This window comes from Lolium rigidum, chromosome 2 (genome assembly GCF_022539505.1).
Source record: "Lolium rigidum isolate FL_2022 chromosome 2, APGP_CSIRO_Lrig_0.1, whole genome shotgun sequence".
Lineage (NCBI taxonomy): Eukaryota > Viridiplantae > Streptophyta > Magnoliopsida > Poales > Poaceae > Lolium > Lolium rigidum.
In genome coordinates, this window is record NC_061509.1 from 9,593,691 (window position 1) to 9,617,352 (window position 23,662).

The following is a 23,662-nucleotide window of genomic DNA, read 5'->3' on the forward strand; positions in this document are numbered from 1 at the left end:
ATACTTTCACTAGTGGACACTCTCAACATTGCAATCATAAAGGAATATAAATAAGCACTTCACTATGCTATTCTGAATTACTCTCTGGCAAGATAACGAACACTAATTCATCATGTAGGCAAACCTTAAAGATGTATTCCCAAGTACTAATAAACACCCCACGCTGTCACTTGTGAGCATTCATAGGAGGTACTAACACACCACAATTTCATAGAGACATCCAACTCAAATCATAACTCGGTGAATAAGTATTCTGTGAAATATAGCCTAAGAGACCCACACGGTACACACACTTGTCACCTTTACACACGTGGGACAAGGAGTCTCCGGAGATCACATAAGTAAAATCCACTTGAATAGCATAACGACATCTAGATTACAAAGCTCATCATATGGATCTCAATCATGCAAAGCAACTCATGAGATCATTGTATTGAAGTACATGGGAGAGAGATTAACCACATAGCTACCGGTACAGCCCTTAGCCTCGGGGGAGAACTACTCCCTCCTCATCATAGGAAGCAGCAGCGTCGATGGAGATGGCTGTGGTGTCGATGGAGATGCCTTCCGGGGGCACTTCCCCGTCCCGGCAGCGTGCCGGAACAGAGACTTCTGTCCCCCAGATCTTGGCTTCGCGATGGCGGCGGCTCTGGAAGGTTTCTCGTACCGTGTCTTTTTCCTTACTAGGATTTCTGAAACCAAAAACAGCAGAAAACAGGAACTGGCACTTCGGCATCTCGTCAATAGGTTAGTTCCGGAAAATGCATAATAATGACATATAATGTGTATAAAATATGTGAGTATCATCATAAAAATAGCATGGAACATAAGAAATTATAGATACGTTTGAGGTATCAAGCATCCCCAAGCTTAGTTCCTACTCGCCCTCGAGTAGGTAAACGATAACAAAGATAATTTCTGAAGTGACATGCTATCATAATCTTGATCAATACTATTGTAAAGCATATGAGATGAATGCAGCGATTCGAAGCAATGGTGAAGACAATGAGTAAACAACTGTACCATATAACAAAGAATTTTCATGAATAGTACTTTCAAGACAAGCATCAATAAGTCTTGCATAAGAGTTAACTCATAAAGCAATAAATTCTTAGTAGAAGGTTTTGAAGCAACACAAAGGATGATTAAGTTTCAGCAATTGCTTTCAACTTGTAACATGTATATCTCATGGATAGTTGTCAACACAAAGTAGTATAACAAGTGCAATAGGTAAACATGTAAGAATCAATGCACACAGTTCACACAAGTGTTTGCTGCTAAGATAGAAAGAAGTAGGTAAACTGACTCAACATAAAGTAAAAGAATGGCCCTTCGCGAGAGGAAGCATGGATTACTTGTTTTTGTGCTAGAGCTTTTCATTTTGAAAACATAGAAACAATTTTGTCAACGGTAGTAATAAATCATATGTGTTATGTATAAGACATCTAATAAGTTGCAAGCCTCATGCATAGATTACCAATAGTGCTCGCACCTTGTCCTAATTAGCTTGGATTAACATGGATTATCATTGCATAACATATATTTCAACCAAGTGTCACAAAGGGGTACCTCTATGCCGCCTGTACAAAGGTCTAAGGAGAAAGTTCGTGATGAGCCACAAGTATAGGGGATCGCAACAGTCTTCGAGGGAAGTATTACCCAATTTATTGATTCGACACAAGGGGAGACAAAGAATACTTGAAAGCCTTAACAGCGGAGTTGTCAATTCAGCTGCACCTGGAAAAAGACTTGCTCGCAAGAGTTTATCGATAGTAACAGTTTTATAGTAATAGCGAGTAGTGAAATAACGACAGCAGAGTAACAAAGACAGCAGTAGTGATTTTAGTAAACGAGCGGGATTAAAATATCGTAGGCACGGGGACGGATGACGGGCGTTGCATGGATGAGAGAAACTCATGTAACAATCATAGCAGGGCATTTGCGGATAATAATAAAACGGTATCCAAGTACTAATCAATCAATAGGCATGTGTTCCAATTATAGTCGTACGTGCTCGCAATGAGAAACTTGCACAACATCTTTTGTCCTACCAGCCGGTGGCAGCCGGGCCTCAAGGGAAACTCATCGGATATTAAGGTACTCCTTTTAATAGAGTACGGAGCAAAGCATTAACACTCCGTGAACACATGTGATCCTCACATCACCGCCATTCCCTCCGGTTGTCCCGATTTCGTCACTTCGGGGCCATTGGTTCCGGACAGCGACATGTGTATACAACTTGCGGGTAAGATCATAAACAACGAATATCATGATGAAATAATAACATGTTCAGATCTGAGATCATGGCACTCGGGCCCTAGTGACAAGCATTAAGCATAACAAGTTGCAACAATATCATAAAAGTACCATCTACGGACACTAGGCACTATGCCCTAACAATCTTATGCTATTACATGACCAATCTCATCCAATCCCTACCATCCCCTTCGGCCTACAGCGGGGGAATTACTCACACATGGATGGGGGAAACATTGCTGGTTGATGGAGAGGCGTTGGCGGTGATGGCGGTGATGATCTCCTCCAATTCCCCGTCCGGCGGAGTGCCGAACGGAGACTTCGGCTCCCGCGACGGAGTTTCGCGATGTGGCGGCGTCTGGAGGGTTTCTGGCGACTTCGACTTCTCTCCAGGCGTTTTTAGGTCGAGGCGAATAAGTAGTCCGAAGGGGGGCGTCGGAGGCCGGCCGAGGGGGCCACACCACCTGGCCGCGCGGGCCCCCCCTGGGCCGCGCCACCAGGTGGTGTGGGGCCCTCGGGCCTCCACTTCAATTGCCCTTCTGGCTCCGTTAGTTTCCTGGGAAAATAGGGCCTTCTGCATAAATTCCGAGGTTTTTCCCGAAAGTTGGATTTACTGCACAAAAACGAGACACCGGAGCGGTTCTGCTGAAAACAGCGTTAGTCCGTGTTAGTTGCATCCAAAATACACAAATTAGAGGCCAAACAATAGCAAAAGTGTTCGGGAAAGTAGATACGTTTTGGACGTATCAACTCCCCCAAGCTCAGCTTATTGCTTGTCCTCAAGCAATTCGATTAACAAGCTGAGCGATAAAAGAACTTTCACGAACACATTTGCTCATATGATGTATATATTCTCATGATATGGCTAATACTTGAGCAGTTCATAACAAGGTACATGCAAATAAAATCATCTAACAGCTATATCAATCATGAAGAGGTACCAACAATTAATAATAAGCATCATGAATCATGTATATAAGCAGGATTGCAATGTTCATAAGAGAGTATGATAAAGTGGTATCTCGCTTGCCTGTATTTGATTGGCAAAACATAAATGCCCGGGCACCTTTGAAGTTCATAGAAAGACTAGAAGTAGTGATTGTCAAAAGATAAATGCATCAAAGTTATACCACAATCAATCATATTTTGAGACAAGCATATTATACTAAGAATGACGAGTTGTGCTCTCAAGATAGTACTCAAAGAAATAATGGAGACACAACATAAAAGTAAAAGATTGACCCTTCGCGAGAGGGAAGCAGGGGATTAACATGCGCTAGAGCTTTTCATTTGTAAAGTAGGAGTAAAATTATTTTGAGAGGTGTTTGTTGTTGTCAACGAATGGTAATGGGTACACTAACTACCTCGCCAACCGGACTTTCAAGAGCGGCTCCCATGAATTATTGCATATTTATTTGGCACTCCTTCCAACCTTTCTTGCACAAACCATGGCTAACCGAATCCTCGGGTGCCTGCCAACAATCTCATACCATGAAGGAGTGCCTTTTTATTTTAGTTTTATTATGATGATGACACTCCCCCCAACCTTTGCTTACACAAGCCATGGCTAACCGAATCCTTCGGGTGCCGTCCAACAATCACATACCATGGAGGAGTGTCTATTTTTGTTAATTAATTTGGGACTGGGAATCCCATTGCCGGCTCTTTTTGCAAAATTATTGGATAAGCGGATGTGCCACTATTCCATATGAGAGTCCGTCAAAAGTAAATGACAAGGTTGAAAGCTAAACACCACATACTTCCTCATGAGCTATGAAACATTAACACAAATTAAGAAGCATTTTGAAGATTTTAAAGGTAGCGCATGAGAATTTACTTGGAATGGTTTGAAATGCCATGCATAGGTATTTATGGTGGACACTCTGGAATAACTTGGTTTTCATGTGTTTGGAGGCACGAGCAGCGTTCCCGCTCAGTACAAATGAAGGCTAGCAAAAAGACTAGGGAGCGACAAATCAAGAGAGCGAAGCATCGTCATAATCATGCTTGCGGCAAAATAAATTAACAGAGGCATAAAAGTGATACAAGAACTACGAAGCAATATAGATCATCGAGGCTTAATTGACTTTTTGTTCAGTCATATGCATGCGTGAGCATGTGCCAAGTCAATATAAATGAATTATTCAGAGGAGGATACCACAATGCCATACTTACTTATGAATAAAACAATGCAAGCAAACATCCATGACATGCTACTCATATTAATCAATTGGAGCTAAACATGAGAGATCATGAACTACTAGACTTTCTTAAATAACATATACCTCACATGAACCAACTAAGCATGCTCACATGGATGAGTATATGTACAAAAATGAAAACAAATAGAGTTCATACCAGCCTCTCACCACAATCAGATTGTCGTAGATCGTCATTATTGCATTTTCACTTGTGTAGCTTGGATAATATGAAATCAAAACCACGCTCCAGCCACCGAAAACCATTGAACTCATGATGAACTTTACAAACCAAAGAAGAACAGCAAATATTTTTGGTGTTTTCAAATTGCAAATAAGAACAAGAGGAAACAAGCAAACAAAGCAAAATCTTTTTGGGTTTTCTTATAGCAAACTAGCAATAGCAAATAAAGCGAAACAAATGCAAGAAACCAAAGCAAACAAATGGTGAAGAGAAACAACAGAAATATTTTTGGTCTTTTTGTGTTTTGGAAAGGAACAAAGCAAAAACAAGAAATAGCAAACTAAAAGAAACACAGAAAAGCGAGATGGCCGAAATCTGCCAAAACCTGACAGCAGTACAGAAATAGATTTGTACAAAAATCTTACGTTGCTCAGTTCGAAAAGTGTTCAACTAATGAAAGTTAGATAACAACCTGGGGAACATGCACAAAAATTTTCAACTCAAAATACTGTTCTGGCTGGGCACACGAATTTTTACGGTAACAGCCCAGAGTCTGTTTTCAGGCAGCACTTCCCCAAATATCATCTTCCTCTCATTAGAAAACCACTCAAAGAGACTAAACAAGTATATACAAGTATCCAGCAATCATAATATGCAAAGAATGAGTGATGCCGGTATACCTCCCCCCAAGCTTAGGCTTTTGGCCTAAGTGGAGTTCAATCCCATCGATCCCATGAAGTAGTATCTCCGTAATATGAAGATGGGTCGTATTCCGGGTATGTGCTAGAAGAAGCACCCGGATATGTGACGGTGTGGTCGTAGGAGGTCCCGACGTCCTCGGAGTCATGTTGCTGGTGGAACTCTTGTATCTTCATATGTTCATCCACCTCCTCCTTAGTGCACGACCATGATTGCCTGTCAATACTTAACAAACCAGGTTGGGGAAGAGGGATTTCCTTCTCCTCCCCGTCAGAAAACAACATTCTATATACCATATTATCTAAAGTAGAGTCAGTTGTAACAAAATGATGACTCTTCATAGCAGTAATATCGAGTCTCCTAGGGGCCAATGGCACATCATTAGGATCAATAGGAAGATTAAGAAATGTTAAAACACGCGAGTGCAATGGTTCCTCCAAAAATAGGCCCCCTGGTAGACAGGGCGGCGAGCAATAAGAGCACCAAGGTGATAGGATGTTTGTCCAGTAAGTGCAATGTTCAAGAAAGCAAGATGGTAGCTAGAGATATTACTAGTGTTTTCCCTACCAAGAATGCTAGTAGCAATGTAATATGCAAAATATTTAACAGCGGGGAGTTGAATGTTCCTTATCTTGCCCCGCTGAATGGTGCGACAATCATCATCGGTAATCCCTCGGTAGAGCTCCAGCAAGTCCCGGGGGTGTCATCAATCCTACTTGTTGTACCTACAGGGGCAATATCCAAGGCACAACAAAAATCCTTCAATGGCATAGTCACAGTATTACCATAGATCCTGAACGCAACCGTTGGCTCATATTGTTTGTTGTTGAACTGGAAACTCTCAACGAAAGTCTTGGTGAGCAAGTAGTATTGCTCCCTTTCATCGCCCATATAGGTGGTTAACCCTGCCCTGTTGACAAGTGTTAAGAAGTCCTCCAATATTCCTGCATTCCTTAGAAAATCAAAGCATGGAAAAGTAGAAGCATTAGGAGGCCCGTTGTCCTCTTCGGGCGCGAAGCTAGGCGCGAGGATGTCCTCGTTGTACGACCGCCTAATTTGGGTGGAGGACCTAGAAGGCCTCCCGGTGCTGGTTGTTCCCTTCTTGAACAACTCTCCAAATTTGAACTTCTTCATTTTCTGAAATTTTCAACAAACAATATAAAACTTGATTTGGTGACATACAATTGAGGGAAACTACCATAGGAACTTGCTAGAGTACTAATCATACATCAAAACTAATTTCTACCAATTAGAACAAGCATGCAAGCTCACCAAACATGTTACCTACAGCAGCAAAATATTCAAGATATACTCAACCAAACAAAATTCTACTTGGATGGGTGAAAGAGTCACATACCGAAGAGCAAATGTGCCAAATTTCGGACGAAATCTGGGCTGAGCAAAGAGATCGAGAAATGCGGAGCTCTGGAGCAAAAACGCGAGAGAGATGAACTTGGTACGAGTTTTTTCGGGAGAGAGAAGGTGCTGGGAGGAAGAGATGACAAAGTGGGGCAGAGGGGAGCCCACACCACATGGTGGCGCGGCCACCTTGCAGGCCGCGCCGGCCTGTGGTTTGGCGCCCTCTGGTGCCCCACGGGTCATCCTCGGGTGCTCCCAGGTGCCTCGTCGAAAAATAGGACCAACGGTATAATTTTCGCGAATTTTTGAAAACTTTGAAAAATGCACATTTTCCGGGTATTAAGTTTATTATTACGGCCGGGAAAATTTTTGAAATCTCAAATCAATTAAGAAACTTTGCAAAGTAAAAGTGCTACAGCAACTAAAGCAAGTGGAGAAAGAAAGAGATGTTGTTTACCTCCTCTATGCATATAAAAGGTATTTGTTAACAAGGTTGATCAAGTCTTGCCACCAAATAAATTTTACATAGCATATGAAGAAATAAACCTCAAATCAATCATGTTACCTTAAATTGTATTGATATGGATCCAATCACAAGAGTTTGATATTCTTCTTTAGGCTCATATATGGGACAATCAATAGTTCCCACTTTGATAGTTCTCACATGAGAGATGGTATTAACTCCGCACGCTTTTTCAATCCTCTTGGGGAAATAGACGGTGTGTTCCTTATCATCAACATTGAAAGTGACCTTTCCTTTGTTGCAATCAATAACAGCCCTGCGGTGTTAAGAAAAGGTCTCCCAAGAATAATAGACATATTATCATCTTCGGGCATTTCCAATACAACAAAATCGGTTAATATCAAGCGAGTTAGTAGTAACTTGAACAGGGAACATTCTCACATATACCAACAGGAATAGCAGTAGATTTATCAGCCATTTGCAAAGATATATCAGTAGGTATCAACTTATCTAAGTAAAGTCTCTTGTATAGAGAAAAAGGCATAACACTAACACCGGCTCCCAAGTCACATAGAGCAGTTTTAACATAATTATTCTTAATAGAACAAGGAATAGTAGGTATAACTGGGTCGCCCAACTTCTTTGGAATTTTGCCATTGAAAGAGTAATTAGCAAGCATAGTAGAAATTTCCTCATTGGGGATTTTCCTTTTGTTAGTAACAATATCTTTCATATACTTTGAATAAGGAGGCAATTTAATAGCATCAGTCAAAGGGATTTGCAAGAATAAAGGTTTCATCCAATCACAGAATTTATTATAGTGTTCTTCTTCCTTTGATTTTAGTTTCTTAGCGAGGAAAAGGCATTGGCTTTTGCACCCAAGGTTCTCTTTCATTACCATGTTTCTCAGTAATAAAATCTTCTTTAGTATACTTTTTATTTTTAGCATGCTTTTCGAGTTCTTCTTCAACCTCTTCTTTATCGGGAGTATCAATCTTATCATTATCTTTATCATTATCATGTTCATTACCACTTTCGGTTTCAGCATCGAAATAGAAATACTATTAGGATCATTAGCAGGTTCGAGAGGATTCTACAACATTTTTATGTTTCTTCTTCTTTTTCTTAGAATGAGCTCTAGGTTCGGTGCGTTGAGAATCTTGTTCAATTCTTTTGGGATGCCCTTCGGGATATAGAGGATCCTGGGTAGAGACACCACCTCTAGTTGTTACTTCATAAGCATGTTTCTCTTTAGAATTATTCCCTAACAAGTCATTTTGCACTTTAGTGAGTTGATCAATTTGAGTACTGAATCATTTGAAAATGTTTGACAAGCATCTTAACATCATTGGAGGTTCTCTCCACAATATCATGCAATTGACTAATAGCTTGAGAATTTTCCATTAAATGATTCTCTACTCTCATATTAAAATTTTCTTGCTTAACAATATAATTATCAAACTCATCTAAGCATTGTGCAGGAGGTTTCGAATACGGAATATCTTCCCTAGTAAAGCGTTGAAGCGAGTTTACCTCAATCATGGATGAAGGGGGAATTATCTCACATATATCTTCTATTGGAGGTAGATTCTTCACATCTTCAGATTTAATACCTTTCTCCTTGAGAGACTTCTTGGCTTCCCTCATATCTTCATCATTCAATTTAATTAAACCCCTCTTCTTCACTATTGGCGTTGGAGTTGGTTCGGGCGTATTCCAATCATCATAATTCCGGCCTATTTTAGCCAATAATTCTTCGAGCGTCGTACGGAGTTCTTTTCTGAAAACACAACCAGCACAACTATCCAGGTATGCCCTAGACTCAATGGTTAGTCCACTATAAAATATATCAAGTAAATCATGCTTTTCTAAATCATGGTCGGGCAAAGCTCTAATAAGAGAGCAAAATCTCGCCCAAGCCTCGGGCAATTTCTCTTCATCTCCACGATCAAAATTATAAACTCTCGCAAAGCGGCATGTTGAGCACTAGCGAGGAAAGTATTTGCGGAAGAAAACAGCAAGTAATTCTTTTGGACTTTTAATAGAACCAGGTGGCAAATTATTATACCAAGTTTTAGCGTCATCCTTCAATGAGAATGGAAATATTTTAGCAACAAAGTAAGTACGCTTCTTAACATCATCAGAAAACAAGCTACTCAAAGTAGATAACTCAGTCATGTGTTCAACGGCACTTTCTTTTTCAGTACCACAAAAAGGTGTTTTCTCAACAATAGCTATATGAGATAGATCAAGAGAAAAATCATAATCTTTATCCCTAATGTTTATAGGAGATGTGGCAAATTTAGGATCGGGAGACGGTTTATATCTAACGGTATGTTACGCAAGCAACTTTTTAATTTTTCTTGCATCGGTAGTAGCATGGCATTTTTCAATAAAATCATCATCAAGTTCCACATAATCTTCATCAAGATCATCACTAGAGTATTCAAGTTCGGGTGAATTAACGGGTGTAGTAACATCGGGAATTTCAGCATTTTCGGTTTGTCTAGCCCTAGCAATGGAAGCATCTAGAAAAGTTCCCAATGAACCACTATCATCAAGCACAGCGAAATATTATCGGTATTATGAGAGTGTTCAGATTCAGCGAGATGTACCCGCATGCGAAGCATGTGGCGGTGAAACAAGTTTATCAATCACGGATGGTGAATCAAGTGTAGCGGAGGTACTCGGAATTGTACCTTTTCTTGTAGTGGATGGTAATATGGCGATCTTAGTATCGCGAGGTTTACCCATGATGGAGAATTTGCAGCGAACAATATCAATCCAAGTGAACTTCCAAATAAAGCTATGCTCCCCGGCAACGGCGCCAGAAAATAGTCTTGATGACCCACAAGTATAGGGGATCGCAACGGTCTTCGAGGGAAGTATTACCCAATTTATTGATTCGACACAAGGGGAGACAAAGAATACTTGAAAGCCTTAACGAGCGGAGTTGTCAATTCAGCTGCACATGGAAAAAGACTTGCTCGCAAGAGTTTATCGATAGTAACGGTTTTATAGTAATAGCGGTAGTGAAATAACGAGCAGCGAGTAACAAAGACAGCAGTAGTGATTTTAGTAAACAGCAGGATTAAAATACTGTAGGCACGGGGACGGATGACGGGCGTTGCATGGATGAGAGAAACTCATGTAACAATCATAGCAGAGCATTTGCAGATAATAATAAAACGGTATCCAAGTACTAATCAATCAATACGCATGTGTTCCAATTATAGTCGTACGTGCTCGCAATGAGAAACTTGCACAACATCTTTTGTCCTACCAGCCGGTGGCAGCCGGGCCTCAAGGGAAACTACTTGGATATTAAGGTACTCCTTTTAATAGAGTACCGGAGCAAAGCATTAACACTCCGTGAACACATGTGATCCTCACATCACTGCCATTCCCTCCGGTTGTCCCGATTTCGTCACTTCGGGGCCATTGGTTCCGGACAGCGACATGTGTATACAACTTGCGGGTAAGATCATAAACAACGAATATCATGATGAAATAATAACATGTTCAGATCTGAGATCATGGCACTCGGGCCCTAGTGACAAGCATTAAGCATAACAAGTTGCAACAATATCATAAAAGTACCATCTACGGACACTAGGCACTATGCCCTAACAATCTTATGCTATTACATGACCAATCTCATCCAATCCCTACCATCCCCTTCGGCCTACAGCGGGGGAATTACTCACACATGGATGGGGGAAACATTGCTGGTTGATGGAGAGGCGTTGGCGGTGATGGCGGTGATGATCTCCTCCAATTCCCCGTCCCGGCGGAGTGCCGAACGGAGACTTCGGCTCCCGCGACGGAGTTTCGCGATGTGGCGGCGTTCCGGAGGGTTTACGGCGACTTCGACTTCTCTCCGGGCGTTTTTAGGTCGAGGCGAATAAGTAGTCCGAAGGGGGCGTCGGAGGCCGGCCGAGGGGCCACACCACCTGGCCGCGCGGGCCCCCCGGGCCGCGCCACCGGGTGGTGTGGGGCCCTCGGGCCTCCACTTCAATTGCCCTTACGGCTCCGTTAGTTTCTGGGAAAATAGGGCCTTCTGCATAAATTCCGAGGTTTTTCCCGAAAGTTGGATTTCTGCACAAAAACGAGACACCGAGAGCGGTTCTGCTGAAAACAGCGTTAGTCCGTGTTAGTTGCATCCAAAATACACAAATTAGAGGCCAAACAATAGCAAAAGTGTTCGGGAAAGTAGATACGTTTTGGACGTATCGGTTCGCATTGGATTTCTCGCTTTTTGATTATTCTCAACTTAGACATCCATACCGGGACAACATAGACAACGGATAATGGACTCCTCTTTAATGCATAAGCATTCAACAACGAGTAATATTCTCATAAGAGATTGAGGATTGATGTCCAAACTGAAACTTCCACCATGATTCATGGCTTTAGTTAGCGGCCCAATGTTCTTCTCTAACAATATGCATACTCAAACCATTTGATCATGATAAATCACCCTTACTTCGAGACAAGACGAACATGCATAGCAACTCACATGATATTCAACAAAAGTGTAATAGTTGATGGCGTCCCCAGAAACATGGTTACCGCTCAACAAGCAACTTATAAGAAATAAGATACATAGCTACATATTCTTCACCACAATAGTTTTTAAGGCTACTTTCCCATGAGCTATATATTGCAAAGACAAAGAATATAATTTTAAAGGTAGCACTCAAGTAATTTACTTTGGAATGGCAGAGAAATACCATGTAGTAGGTAGGTATGGTGGACACAAATGACATAGTTTTTGGCTCAAGGATTTGGATGCACGAGAAGAATTCCTCTCAATACAAGGCTAGTCTAGCAAGATTGTTTGAAGCAAACTCAAGTATAAAACGGTACAGAAAAACTTACATAAGAACATATTGCAAGCATTATAAAACTCTACGCTGTCTCCTTGTTGTTCAAACACCTTAACCAGAAAATATCTAGACTCTAGAGAGACCAATCATGCAAACCAAATTTTAACAAGCTCTATGTAGTTCTTCATTAATAGGTGCAAAGTACATGATGCAAGAGCTTAAACATGATCTATTTGAGCACAACAATTGCCAAGTATCAAATTATTCAAGACATTATACCAATTACCACATGAAGCATTTTCTGTTTCCAACCATATAAGAATGAACGAAGCAGTTTCAACCTTCGCCATGAACATTAAAAGTAAAGCTAAGAACACCAGTGTTCATATGAACAAGCGGAGCGTGTCTCTCTCCCACACAAGCATGAATTTATTCAGAAAATGAAAATAACAAAACGAAAATAAAAGCACACGAGACGCTCCAAGTAAAGTACATAAGATGTGACGGAATAAAAATATAGTTTCACTAGAGGTGACTCGATAAGTTGTCGATGAAGAAGGGGATGCCTTGGGCATCCCCAAGCTTAGATGCTTGAGTCTTCTTGAAATATGCAGGGATGAACCACGGGGGCATCCCCAAGCTTAGACTTTTCACTCTTCTTGATCCTATTGTATCATCCTCCTCTCTTGACCCTTGAAAACTTCCTCCACACCAAACTCAAAACAAACTCATTAGAGGGTTAGTGCATAATAAAAAATTCATATATTCAGAGGTGACATAATCATTCTTAAAACTTCTGGACATTATCCAAAGCTACTGAAAGTTAATGAAACAAAGAAATCCATCAAACATAGCAAAACAGGTAATGCGAAATAAAAGGCAGAATCTATCAAAACAGAACAGTCCGTAAAGATGAATTTTTCAGGGGCACTTAACTTGCTTAGATGAAAAAGCTCAAATTGAATGAAAGTTGCGTACATATCTGAGGATCACTCACGTAAATTGGCAGATTTTTCTGAGTTACCTACAGAGAACCCTGCCCAAATTCGTGACAGCAAGAAATCTGTTTCTCGCGCGATAATCCAAATCTAGTATGAACCTTACTATCAAAGACTTTACTCGGCACAATAATGCAATAAAATAAAGATAAGGAGAGGTTGCTACAGTAGTAACAACTTCCAAGACTCAAATATAAAACAAAATTGCTGTAGTAAAATAAAAACATGGGTTATCTCCCAAGAAGTGCTTTCTTTATAGCCATTAAGATGGGCTCAGGAGTTTTAATGATGCACTCCCAAGAAATAAGAGTTGAAGCAAAAGAGAGCATCAAGAAGCAAATTCAAAACAAATTTAAGCCTAACCCACTTCCTATGAAAAGGAATCTTGTAAATAAACAAGTCATGTAGGCATAATGCAACAAGCATAGGAAGACTAGACAAGCGCAACTTCAAGATTTTCAACATATAGAGAGGTGTTTTAGTAACATGAAAACTTCTACAACCATATTTTCCTCTCTCATAATAATTTTCAGTAGCATCATGAACAAACTCAACAATATAACTATCAAATGAAACATTCTTATCATGAGTCTCATGCATAAAATTATTACTACTTCCAACATAAGCATAGTCATTCTTATTAATTGTAGTGGGAGCAAATTCAACAAAGTAGCTATCATCAAATATAGGAGGAATATTGTAATCATAATTAAATCTATCCTCCATAGTAGGCGGCACCAGAAGACCACTATCATTATAATCATCATAAATAGGAGGCAAAGTATCATCAAAGAAAATTTTCTCCTCAATGCTTGGGGGACTAATAATATCATGCTCATCAAAACCAACTTCCCCAAGCTTAGAACTTTCTATATCATTATCAACAATGGTGTTCAAAGCGTTCATACTAATATTACTACTAGCATGCAAATAAGGTTCCATAGGTTTTTTAATTTTCGCATCAAACAATCCATGTCTTAACTCAGGAAATAGTTTAAAAAGCTCACGGTTGTTTTCCATTATGCCTTACTAGTGTTTAACAAGAAACAAAAAGATGCAATTGCAGGATCTAAAGGAAATAGCTTCGAGCACTCACACACCGGCAACAGTGCTAGGAAATAGCTTAGTAGTCGGAGGATGTGAATACCTTTTACCTTACCTCCCCGGCAACGGCGCCAGAAAATAGCTTGCTGTCCATAACTGGCGCGTGGTTGACGTGGGAGGTAGAAATCTCTATGGTGTAGCTTTTCTTCGCTCCCCGGCAACGGCGCCAGAAAATAGCTTGATGTCTACTCACGCTTCTATTCCTGTAGACAATGCTGGGCCTCCAAGAGCAGAGGTTTGTAGAACAGCAGCAAGTTTCCCTTAAGTGAATCACCCAAGGTTTATCGAACTCAGGGAGGAAGAGGTCAAAGATATCCCTCTCAAGCAACCCTGCAATTACGATACAAGAAGTCTCTTGTGTCCCCAACACACCTAATACACTTGTCAGATGTATAGGTGCACTAGTTCGGCGAAGAGATAGTGAAATACAAGTGATATGGATGTATATGAGCGGTAATAACAATCTCAATAAAATATGGCAGCGAGTAAACATGCAGTAGAACAGTAAATAAACGGAGTTTCCATATTCGGAAACAAGGCCTAGGGATCATACTTTCACTAGTGGACACTCTCAACATTGTAATCATAAAGGAATATAAATAAGCACTTCACTATGCTATTCTGAATTACTCTCTGGCAAGATAACGAACACTAATTCATCATGTAGGCAAACCTTAAAGATGTATTCCCAAGTACTCATAAACACCCCACGCTGTCACTGTGAGCATTCATAGGAGGTACTAACACACCACAATTTCATAGAGACATCCAACTCAAATCATAACTCAGTGAATAAGTATTATGTGAAATATAGCCTAAGAGACCCACACGGTGCACACACTTGTCACCTTTACACACGTGGGACAAGGAGTCTCCGGAGATCACATAAGTAAAATCCACTTGAATAGCATAACGACATCTAGATTACAAAGCTCATCATATGGATCTCAATCATGCAAAGCAACTCATGAGATCATTGTATTGAAGTACATGGGAGAGAGATTAACCACATAGCTACCGGTACAGCCCTTAGCCTCGTGGGAGAACTACTCCCTCCTCATCATAGGAAGCAGCAGCGTCGATGGAGATGGCGGTGGTGTCGATGGAGATGCCTTCCGGGGGCACTTCCCCGTCCCGGCAGCGTGCCGGAACAGTCTGTCCCCCAGATCTTGGCTTCGCGATGGCGGCGGCTCTGGAAGGTTTCTCGTACCGTGGCTTTTTCCTTACTAGGATTTCTGAAACCAAAAACAGCAGAAAATAGGAACTGGCACTTCGGCATCTCGTCAATAGGTTAGTTCTGGAAAATGCATAATAATGACATATAATGTGTATAAAACATGTGAGTATCATCATAAAAGTAGCATGGAACATAAGAAATTATAGATACGTTTGAGACGTATCAAGCGCCGGGTATGAGGTCGATACGGTGCTCGATTCCTCTAAGCGGTGGTATCCCATGAGGGAGCTTGTTGGGGAAGACATCTTAAAATTCCTTCAAAAGAGACAATAAAGACGAAGGAAGTGTTGTTAAGTTATTAGTCTCCAAGGGCGGCCCCTTGCAAATGAGCACATAGTGCAATTTGGTGGATGGGTTGTGGTGCACTTCTCTCATCTCACTCTTGGTAGCTATCAGGAAACTCTTCATCTCACTCACATATGGCTTGTGGCGCTTACTCTCTTTTTGGTGGATCACACTCTCACCTCTCATCTCACTAGGGATAGTAGCTTCCTTAGCGCTCGCTAAATTCTATGCATTGTACGCAATTATTTGGCTAGGATTGATTGGGCGTAGGATGAAGGACTTGTCGTCGGCCTTGAAGCTATAGGCATTTGTGTAACCATCATGGTTTGCTCTTTTGTCATATTGCCAAGGGCGACCAAGTAGCATGTGGCACACCGTCATAGGCACTACATCACACTCAACGGTGTCTTCATAGGCGCCGATCTTGAAGGATATTGTGTCGGTGTGTTGGATCTTCACATTCCGTTGTCGCTTAGTCATTGAACATGGTAAGGATGGGGGTGTTTCCGGAGCGGGAGGTTGAGCTTGGAGCATAGTTCGGTGCTTGCAAGGTTGTGGAAACTACCTCCATCGATGATAATCTTTATTGACTTGCCATTGATTCCGGCTCTTGTTTGGAAGATATTGCATCTTTGGTCTTCATTGGGGAGTGCATGGGTTGTCAAAACTTCGGTAAACACAAGTGATGGTCTTGCATCATGTAAACATAGGATTTGCTCTTGGTCTTCCAAGTCATCATCTTCAAGATTGGTTGCAGCTTGTACTAAGGCTTCATATTCACCTTCAATTAAGTACTCCACATCTCCATCATCCCGAGTTATCATAACTCTTGTGTTCTTGCATTCAAAGGATTTATGTCCTTGAGCACCACACTTGAAGAAAGTGATGTTACTAGATCCGATGGAAGCTTTGGAAGACTGCTGAGCACGGATTTGATGAAGGACAATTTATGCGCAACGTTGAGTGGAACCCCAAGAGGAAGGTATGATGAGCACAGCAGGAAATTTTCCCTCATTAAGAAACCAAGGTTTATCGACTAGTAGGAGAAAAACGTTCTCTCCCGAGGTGTTGCGAACCAACTCATGGCAGGGCGCACTGCCCGCGTCAGCAGCAACGTGGAGACCTACACACAAACAACCAAGTACTTTGTCCCCAACTTTCAGCGAGGTTGTCAAGCTCACTGGTTTTGCTGAAAACAAAGGATTAAACGAACCGTGTGGAAGAAGAATTGTTTGCAGAGAACAGAACAGAAAAATGTTGTAGAAGATTGCAATTAAAAGAAGAAGGACCGGTGTCCACAGTTCACTAGAGGCGCCTCCCCAATGAAATAAATATGCTGGGTAAACAAATTACAGATGGGCAATTGACAAACAGAGATTCTACGCTAATGCTTGGTGCAGAGTACATGCTATGGAAGTATGCGGGCATTACAACAATATACATGGATCGTAATCCAACTGCATCTATGACTAATAATCCACCTTCAGGATTGCATCCGTGACACCCTCCAGTATTAAGTTGCAAGCAACGGACTATCGCTTTAAGCAATGTGTGTAAAGTAAACGATGAAACTACCCTTGAATAGAACACCGATGTTTTCTCCCTAGTATCAACAACACATCGAGAACCGTAGAGAACGAGGTCACTTCCCATGGTTAAATAGAGGCATAAACCCACTGTCGAGCACAAATACCCCCTCTTGGAGTCGCTAGCATTTGCTTGTCCAGAGCATCTACTAGAAACGGAAAGCATGCAAGATCATAATAACATAATACATAATCTCAACCAAAGCAATCTCTCTATAAATCGGATCCACATCAAACCAACATGTAGCAATTACAAAAAGATGATCTTGATCATGTTAGGCAGCTCACAAGATCTATACATGAAGCACAACAAGGAGAGGACAACCATCTAGCTACTGCTATGGACCCATGGTCCCGTGGAGGACTCACGCATCACCTCGGATGAAGACATGGCGATGTAGAGGCCTCTGACGGTGATTTCCCTCTCCGGCAGGGTGCCGGGATGGACTGCAGAACCCTCCCGAACTAGGGTTTCGGTTGACGGCGGCGTCGGAACTTTTCGTGGATGGAGGCTTGGGTCCCCTGGGGTTTCCCCGATACGAGGAATAAATAGGCGGAAGGGCGGAGCAAACGAGGCGACGAGGTGCCAGTACATGGGCCTGGCGTGGCCAAGGGTGGGGCCGCGCCTGCCCTATGTACTTCCACGTGGCAGCTCTCCTGCGTGTGTCCTTCTGGCTCCGTCTTCATCCCGGAAAAATAAGGTTCTGGGCTTTTGTTTCTTCTAATTCCGAGAAACTTCATGTACAACTTTTCTGAAACACAAAAACAACAGAAAACAGGAACTGGCACTGCGTTAATAGGTTAGTCCCAGAAAATGCTAAAAGTGTGGAAAAGTGCACATAAAACATATAAGAATTGTAACAAAACAAGCATGGAGCATCAAAAATTATAGATACGCTTGGGACGTATCAACATCCCCAAGCTTAACTCTTGCTTGTCCTCGAGTAGGTAAGTGATAACAAACAAATAATTTTTAAGGTGACATGCTGTCACACTACTTTGATCAATCTAAGTGTAAAAGCAAACATAGCTGGAATCATATAATCAAACAATGAAACTTAATAACCATGCTAAAACATGAATAGTAATCAAACAAAAGAAAATGTATAACGTGCATGGAAAGCAAAGTGATTGTCAAGAGCATAGCATAGATACATAATAAAGTGGTACTCAGCTTGTCCCATAAGTGGAAGCAAAACATAAATGCTTGGACACCTTTAAAAGATTATAAGGATGCGTTTTGGAACATGGGTCCAGATGATCCTACTATCTGTACCGTTGAATTGAATGTTGGGATGTGTGACAGGACTGTTTCGTCTGCGAATACAGCGTGCAGAAAAGCGAGAGGGCGAGCAATACTTGAGGCCGTAAATGCAGTTGGCCTGTCGATACGGAGACGGAGCGGTTGCCGTGTCCGTTGTCGGCGGACGGTCGTGTAACGGAGCTGCCGTGCTGGACCACATGTGATGGCTACGAGCCCATATATCGCTCAAAATAAATGAAGTTTTCCTAATGATCCAGAAAGGCCGGCGTTAATCCCCTTCTCGTACTTTCTTCTTCGCGTGCGGCGGCCCGGGCGATTCTGCAGCGACAGCAACCAGGAGAGAGGCTGCGTGCACCCCCGACCCCCTTCTCCTACCTTCGTCTTCGCCTGCGGCGGCAGGGCGATTCTCCAGTGACGGCCACCAGGAGAGAGGCTGCGGCACACCCCCGACCCCCCTTCTCCTATTCATCTTCGCGTGCGGCGGCCGGGGCGATTCTCCAGTGACGGCCACCAGGAGAGAGGCCGGCGCACCCCCCCCGCCCCCTTCTCATATCTTCTTCTTTGGCCACCGGGAGAGAGAAGGATTCCGGAGCCATGGAGTGGTGTGTGAATCCTGGGTTCCCGTGAATCCTGGGCTGAGTCTAATTAACAAATCTATGCTCCGTACCCGACTGAGGCAGCAGTACTGAGTTTGCAAGATGAGGACTCGGTCAGCAACAACGCTCAACCGGCGGCGGCGGGTGTGTCTGTGCTGGGGGACGTCGTGGACGGGACTGGTGTTGGCGATATCGCAAGCGGCATGGGTGGCGGTGGCGTCTAGGTCCCTTTGCCCGCTGATTCTGCTGAGTCGACCAGCCACGACAATCCACTGTCGCCTGGCTGGATGAAGAGGTGAGCAGGTGTAACTAAACTTATAGTTCTTGATCCCAAACCATATGATCCATACCTGATCCCAAAAACCATGATCCGTACAAAGTAAGGAATTTGTGTGTATATGCTTCTGTAGAAACGGTGATGATGGTAATTTTTGTGTCTCTGCTTGCATCCTCGAAGTGGGGGAAAAATGCAAGGATGTTCTGTGTAGGTAAATAGCAATCTTTAGCTCGAATTTGTTTACTGATATGAAATGAGAGGCGGCTTGTATCGCACCAGAAAAATAGCTAGTTTCGTTTGCATGTCAAGTGGGTGGAAGAAAAATAGATCAGCGTATATGTCTTGTTTATCACCTACAGATAGATGAACAAATTTCAATCCTTTCGTGGTGGCGACCTTTGTATTACTCCGTTCTGAATTTTGTGTGCACATATAATTTGTGGATCATGTTGTTCTATGTCTATGCTTGTAACTGTCTTTTGTTCAGATGAAAGAATATGCTAAATCGGTCCACCACGGTCCATTTCTTCTGCCGGCATCTTAGACCGAGTAGGGGCAACGGCCTACTGGGCTTTAAATGATGTCGCTAGGTGGGCCAGTGTACTGTTCAATAATTGGCATACGTTATGTAATACTGCATACTATACTGTCTGACGCCCAGATCCCAATAAAATTGAGTGGTCCAGATAGCGAGATCATCTGGACCCGGGTTTCGTTTTGAATTTCCCATAAGGATGACTAGAAATAAAAAGTTTGACAAGAAATACCATAATTATGAATCAATCAATAAAATCTTGGGATCATGGACATAAAACTAAGAATGACAACTATGCTCTCATAAGTGGTGCAAAAATAACAGAAATAAAACATGGGTTGTCTCACATAAGCGTTTTTTTTAACGCCTTTGAGCTAGGTGCAGAAAGGGTGCAAATCAAGTATTGTCAAGAGAGAAATCATTAAGATCGGGAATGAAAGTAGTTTCAACCAGGCATTCTATGCTATATATAGTGGTTTTTGAAGTTCCTCTCTCAGCACTTTTAGGTTTACTTTCTTCATCAAATAAATTCTCAGGAACAATCCAATCAAAATTCCTATCATAAGCTTCATGCACGCACTGCTGAAGTTTTAAGAGGTATTGGTATATTGATTTCCTCCGGTTTAACTTTACTAATCTTACCAAAAAAATTCAGAATATCTATGCTTGATCCTAGCATACCATAATGATCAAATATTTTCCTTGCTTCTATAGCTTCATACCTAAATTTTCTAAGGAAGGTTTCAAGAATAAATTCTTTTTTCTCACCATCCTCAAATTCATGCAGTTTAAGAAACATGTATTGCAAGGATGGGTGAATGCTAATAAATTTACTCTTTAGCATTTTAACTAGGCAAGCCATAGCGGTTTCATAATCGGGAGCAAGTTCAGTTAAAGATTTTTCTGGGATTTTCTCATACTTACGAATATGATTAAGGAACTCTCCAATATTATTTATCCCTACTATAGATCCATCACCTATAGATAGGTTCCTAAACTCAAACTCGGCAATAATCATGGTAAACTAAATGCAATAAAAATAACAAATACAATAATTTTTTTGGAATTTTGATATAAAATGCAAACAAGATAAAAATAAAATATGCAAGCAAAACAATGACAAAGTAAAAGAGTTGAGAGTGAGAGACTCCCCTCGCAGAAGAGATGCTTTTCTCCCCAGCAACGGCGCCAGAAAAATTCTTTGCTTAGCGCGGAGTTGATGAAGAAGAATTTATGCGCAACGTTGAGTGGAACCCCAAGAGGAAGGTATGATGAGCACAGCAGGAAGTTTTCCCTCAGTAAGAAACGAAGGTTTATCGACCAGTAAAAGAAAAACATTCTCTCCCGAGGTGTTGCGAACCAACTCGTGGTAGGGCGCACTACCGGCGTCAGCAGCAACGTGGAGACCTGCACACAAACAACCAAGTACTTTGTCCCCAATTTTCAGCGAGGTTGTCAAGCTCACTGGTTTTGCTGAAAACAAAGGATTAAACGAACCGTGTGGAAGAAGAATTGTTTGCAGAGAACAGAATATAAAAATGTTGTAGAAGATTGCAATTAAAAGAAGAAGGACCGAGGTCCACAGTTCACTAGAGGCGCCTCCCCAATAAAATAAATATGCTGGGTAAACAAATTACATATGGGAAATTGACAAACAGAGATTCTACGCTAATGGTTGGTGCAGAGTACATGCTATGAAAGTATGTGGGCATTATAACAATATACATAGACCGTAATCCAACTGCATCTATGACTAATAATCCACCTTCAGGATTGCATCCGCGACACCCTCCAGTATTAAGTTGCAAGCAACGGACTATCGCTTTAAGAAATGTGTGTAAAGTAAACAATGAAACTACCCTCGAATAGAACACCGCTGTTTTCTCCCTAGTAGCAACATCACATCTACAACCGTAGAGAACGAGGTCACTTCACATGGTTAAATAGAGGCATGAACCCACTATCGAGTATAAATACTCCCTCTTGGAGTCGCTAGCATCTACTTGGCCAGAGCATCTACTAAAAACGGAGAGCATGCAAGATCATAATAACATAATACATAAACTCACCCAAAGAAATCTATCTATAAATCAGATCCATATCAAACCAACATGTAGCAATTACAAATAGATGATCTTGATCATGTTAGGCAGCTCACAATATCTATACATGAAGCACAACAAGGAGAGGACAATCATCTAGCTACTTCTATGGACCCATGGTCTCGTGGAGGACTACTCACGCATCACCTCGGATGAACACATGGCGATGTAGAGGCCTCCGGCGGTGATTTCCCTCTCCGGCAGGGTGCCGAGATGGACTGAAGAACCCTCCCGAACTAGGGTTTCGGTTGACGGCGGCGTCGGAGCTTTTCGTGGATGGAGGCTCGGTCCCCTGGGGTTTTCCCGATATGAGGAATAAATAGGCGGAAGGGCGGAGCAAACGAGGCGACGAGGCGCCAGTACACGGGCCAGGCGCGGCCAAGGGTGGGGCCGCGCCTGCCCTATGTACTGCCATGTGGCAGCTCTCCTGCGCGTGTCCTTCTGGCTCCGTCTTCGTCCCGGAAAAATAAGACTCTGGGCTTTTGTCTCGTCCAATTCCGAGAAACTTTCATGTATAACTTTTCTGAAACACAAAAATAGCAGAAAACATGAACTGGCACTGCGGCACTTCGTTAACAGGTTAGTCCCAGAAAATGCTAAAAAGTGTGGAAAAGTGCACATAAAACATATAAGAATTGTAACAAAACAAGCATGGAGCATAAAAAATTATAGATACGTTTGGGAAGTATCAAGGACATAGTTGATTGCTCCGGCTTGAAACTTGTTGTCTTGATGGCACTTCTTGTTTGCTTGGGAGGATCCTTGGAGGAGATAGCACTTGTATTTTTTTTTTTGAGGAAACATAGCACTTGTATTTTTGATGCTTGAAGAGGCATTCGTTGCATTTCTTGCGGCAAAAAAGTTCTTGGACTTTGCACTTGCTAAGTCTTCTCGCACTTGGCGCTCGGCCCTTGTAGCTTGATGAAGTAAATCAACCATGTTGGTGTAAGGTAAGAATTCCACTATCCTCTTGACAAGAATGTTCAATCCATTCAAGAATCTTGTCATTGTTTGATCTTCTTGCTCATCCACATTCGCACTCATCATGGTCATGTGCATCTCCTTGTAATACCCTCAACGGACTTGAAGCTTTGCTTGAGTTGCGTTAGCTTGTTGAAGAGGTCACATTTGTGGTGGGTGGGCACAAAGCGGTTGTGAATGACTTCTTGCATCTCTTCCCATGTGTCAATAGGCTCTAAGTCTTCTTTAGCACGCTTCTTGTTTACTTCTTCCCACCAAACATTTGCATATCCCTCAAACTCAAGTCATGCCATGGCCACCTTCTTTGCTTCGGAGAAGTTGTGGATGCGGAAGATCTTGTCAACCTTGAGTACCCAAGACAAGTATGCATCGGGGTATTCTTCTCCTTGGAACTTGGGCATGGTGAACTTTAGCTTCCCATAGATTTCTTCCTCATTACGGTCATTGCGTCGATGTATTGGTCTTGCATCCTCTTGATCCTCATTATGGTTGCAAGGTTGTTGAGGATTCTCATCATCATTGCGGCGATTAGGAGGAGGAGGACGCCTTCCAAGTGGTTGCCGAGGGTGTGGCATTGCACTAGCTTCACTTGGTGCTTCATCTTCATTGTGGTGATTTCCTTCACCTTGATGGGCATGAGGTGCTTGACGAGCTTGATGATTGAAAGGATTGTGTCTTCTATTATCCATATTGTTTCTTCTTGCGCCAT

The 23,662-nt window shown here is 42.0% G+C and overlaps 1 pseudogene; it reads right to left on the reverse strand.

The window, feature by feature from the left end:
- LOC124689197 overlaps window positions 1-23,662 on the reverse strand; it is a 41,217-nt pseudogene extending 17,555 nt beyond the window's left edge.